Genomic DNA, 3822 nt, shown 5'->3' with positions numbered 1-3822 from the left:
CCTCCTGTAAACAAATGTGTCATATGGACAAGTGAAGGTTGTCTTTTCTTGGTCTTTAGGTGATACAGGAATCTGGAAGTATCTTGACATTCCATTAAGGAATCAGTAATACATATGGCCCGATAGCCGCTCCAGTATTTAATCAATGAAAGGCAAGGGAAATGTTCCATTGGCATGGCATCATTTAGCTTCTGATAATCAATACAAACACACCATCCTATCACAATATGAGTCAGAATTAATTAATTGTGTTTATTGGACACCACAATTAGTCCTCCTTTCTTTGGTACCACTTGAACAGGGATGGCCCAAGGACTATCAAAAATTGGATAGATTATCCTAGCATCCAAGAGCTTTTTCACATCCTTTTTAACCACCTGCATCATATTAGGATTCAACCTTCTTTGAGGTTGTACTCTTAGTTTTATGTTGTCTTCCATTAGAATTTTGTGTGTATAGAAGGACGGGTTAATTCCCTTGATGTCTGAAATTCTCCAAGGAATTGCTTTTTGTGTTCATGTAACATAATTACTAGTCTTTCTTTTTGACCAGCTTCTATTGTTGAGGAGAAGATAACTGGAAATTTACAGTCTTCCTCCAAGAACTCATATTCCAAGTGTTAGGGTAATTCCTTTAGTTTGACATCATTTTATTTCGGAGGTGAAGAATCTAAGCACTTACTAACTTTGTTGACCTGAATGTTAATGTTGTTTTATCCTGCAAGAGATTGTGTTCCCGTTATAGATAATGGTTGTTTCTCTGTACTACCAAGGGTGTCATCTTTTCCATCAATTATTTGATTGTCCCTGCTCATGATCATCCTGATGAATTCCAAATTCAATGCTTATGAATTGGTCCCATTGTATCATTTATTCATGGAAATCACCTATCACACCTTCTAATTCTGACTTCTCTCAATGATAGTTGAATTCTTGTCCCCTTAATCAATAGGGGAAGAACAGACCCCTCCAAACGGTAGGTAGATACTCCATAAAACCACACTGAAAAACTAGATCACTCGCTCAGGGAATGGCCCACTAGACAGCTTCTTGGGAAGTGTATGTGCGATCCTATACAAGAGAAAAGAGGGAAATAGATTAATTCAAGACTAAGAATTGCATAGAAAGGTAAATGAATGATAAAAAAAAATAAAGAAATATTCCTAAAAATGAACAATAAAAACAAACTAGATCACAAGAATCCTAATTTTCCTAAAAGTTACCACTCCCGGGTAACGGCGCTAAAAACTTGATATACTCTCCGCAAGTGCACGGATCATTATAAGTAATACAGTGGTACCCCGTGAGGGGTAGGATTGTCAAATAATGTGGATTAGACTTCTAGTACTAACTGATCCTCTAATGCCTAGGATATCCAAATGGGTGATAAAGAGATTAATTACTAAACAAAGAAGATGAACTAAAGGATGGAGGAACCTAGTAGACTAGGGATGAGTTTCGATAACAAGAGAGCAATACCTGGGCATGATTATCAAAAGCTCGGTTGCATCTACGGCTCTCAAATACACTAGGCTTTACTAGTGAAACTATGAGCTTCATACATGCCAAGTTTTTCAACTACACTAGGTAATCAAAACTATAATAATCCACACACGCTGAGTTTTACACCATCAACTACACCACTAAATCATGCCAAGTTATGCAACACATTAAATAACACAAGAACAATTTAGAACTCTATAGGTATTAGAACCAAGTAGTCAAATTATAAGAAACAATATAGTTCACAATCTCTAGACATCGTGGAACGGTTAGCCCCTAATGAATTCATACATAATTGAGAGTAGCAGATAAATGCAAACAAGAAAGAAAACATGACTTCCCCTTTTTACAAAGATTTCTTAAATTGTACATCAAGAACTCCATGGAATGGGCAAACTTCACTTCTTTATTGTCTCTGATTAAACCTTGATCCCTTTAGCTCATGTGGTGATGACTAATCATCATCCTCTTGAGGGATTCACCGCTGGAGAAGAAGTCCCTGAATAAAAGTGATAAGTGCTTGTGTGTTAAGAATGCGAAGTGTTCTTTGCTTACGATGAGCATTACTTTTATCAGGTTTAAGCACTAATACATGTGTATTTGTGTTCTTTTGAGCATTTAGGGTTGTGAAGCTAAAATATTAAAAAAAATCCAAAAGTAGATCATGAACACACTATTTGGTGGAATCTTAGAAGGAACAAACACGAAGACACAAGTGTGGCTCTAAGATACGTGAATGTGTGCCAACCTCCATGTAATCAAGGCATGAAGGTAGTACAACTTGTGCATTTTTAGAAAGATCTTCACCAATGAGGACTTTGATTGAAAAAGAGTTGTGATCTATGCCAAAAACGTGTGCCCGTTTATGTTGCCTCGATGAAAAGTATGGAATTGGGAGTGTTTTGGCGGATCACAGTAGTAGTTACTGTTCACAGCCGGCTGAAAATCAGATTTCCAGAGAATCCACACGGGCGTGTGGAAATTCCACAGGCCCATGTGGAGAAAAAACAGGGGCGTGTGGATGCCCGATTGCAGCCCTATTTAAGACGCGATTCAACCGATTTTTGGACGATCCTTCCATCCTTTTTCCCATCTTTTCTCCAACTTTTGAGAGGCCGGCGGCTAGGTTTAAGGGAGGCTTTGGTAAGGCTTTTCGAGTGATTTACGGCTTCGGCACCCCATTTCTCTTAGAAGATAGTTATTGGCAGAGCTTTTATTGGCACTGATCTGGCGAAGTGTGCCCTAGGATTGACAAAGGGACCTTTGGAGAGAACGAGGCAACTCCACAAGACCATCAACACGAATACCAAGGGGGCTTTACTATAGATTGCATGTTTTTACTTTTAATTTCATTATTGATTATATCTTGTTCCATGGAGAGCTAAAACCCTTAGTGAATACTTACAACGCCCCTTGGGTATGTCTCGCAAGTGCACGTGTTTATCGAGTAATAAAACCTAACTGAGTGGGTACCGTATCCACTGTGAGTTCGAAATAAAAATACTTTAATTGTTTCTTAACCAAGTGAAATATGAATAATAGTTTTGATAAAAAAATGTAATGTAAACAAGAATAAAAGAGACAAGAAAGAGAAGCACAAGTAAGGAAGAGGTAAGGCAATCAATATAAATGGGGTACTCATATATTGTTCCGTCTAGTACGATCAGTTCAAGTGAAAAACCCTCTATTATGCTTCCTAACTAATGCATTAATGAGTAGTTGAGATATTTCAATACATGGTCCCAAATCTAAGGTCAACCATGCCTGACTCTATACATGTCGCGGAGAAGAAATTAAACAATCACAACACCTCATACTTGTATAGAACAATGAGTTCTAGAGATTCCAAGTGATAAATCCTCTTCCTAGATGTAGACCTAACCCTTTGGTCCAGGTGGAAGGTCCCTAGTCACAATTAAGCCCTAGGTGCTAAAATCACTACAACGCTTCACTCTGCTGCCCATGCAACTAAGCCCCACCGGAAGGTCATCCCTTAGCCCATTCACTCTACTATGACAACAAATAACGAGAGGAAATGGAGATAGAATAAATCACGCCGGAGGGGAAAGGGGATTCTCCGCTATCTTTTGACTCACCCTCTCAACCCTCTCTAATCTAGCTTTATCTAACTCTCGTGGTATGTCATTCACTCACAAGGGTTACCAACAAGAACTCTCAACCCTAGTGTCACTCTAAGGGAGTATTCATTTAATCAAACATTCAAGATTGAAACTCAATTAAAGCATCAATTAATGAAAGCATTATAAAAGGTTTAATGAAATAAATACATCCTAGGATTCACAAATCCAAGTACCCACTA

This window comes from Dioscorea cayenensis, unplaced genomic scaffold (assembly GCF_009730915.1).
Source record: "Dioscorea cayenensis subsp. rotundata cultivar TDr96_F1 unplaced genomic scaffold, TDr96_F1_v2_PseudoChromosome.rev07_lg8_w22 25.fasta BLBR01000738.1, whole genome shotgun sequence".
Lineage (NCBI taxonomy): Eukaryota > Viridiplantae > Streptophyta > Magnoliopsida > Dioscoreales > Dioscoreaceae > Dioscorea > Dioscorea cayenensis.
This window is presented reverse-complemented; position numbering follows the sequence as displayed.